Raw genomic sequence first — 443 nt, forward strand, 5'->3', positions numbered from 1 at the left:
AATTGCATAAGTATCTCTATCTTTACTTTATGTTTTATGTTATCCTCCATAACCATTTGAGTCTGCCTGACTGAGATTTACGAGATGACCATAGCTTGCTTCATACCAACAATCTCCGTGGGATCAACCCTTACTCGCGTAAGGTTTATTACTTGGACGACCCAGTGCACTTGCTGGTTAGTTGTGCGAAGTTGTGATAAAGAGTTGAGATTGCAATTGAGCGTACCATGTTGATGGCGCCATTGATGATCACAATTTCGTACACCAAGTTTTTGGCACCGTTGCCGGGGAATTAAATGTCCTAACTACAGTTTCGCATTTGTTCCTTGCAATAACAGTGCCAAGTTTTGATCCGACAACAACACCAAGTTTTTGGCGCCGTTGCCGGGGATTGTTTGAGTTTGGACAACTGACGGTTCATCTTGTTGCTTAGATTAGGTATT

The sequence above is a fragment of the Arachis duranensis genome, chromosome 4 (genome assembly GCF_000817695.3).
Source record: "Arachis duranensis cultivar V14167 chromosome 4, aradu.V14167.gnm2.J7QH, whole genome shotgun sequence".
NCBI classification, from domain to species: Eukaryota; Viridiplantae; Streptophyta; class Magnoliopsida; order Fabales; family Fabaceae; genus Arachis; species Arachis duranensis.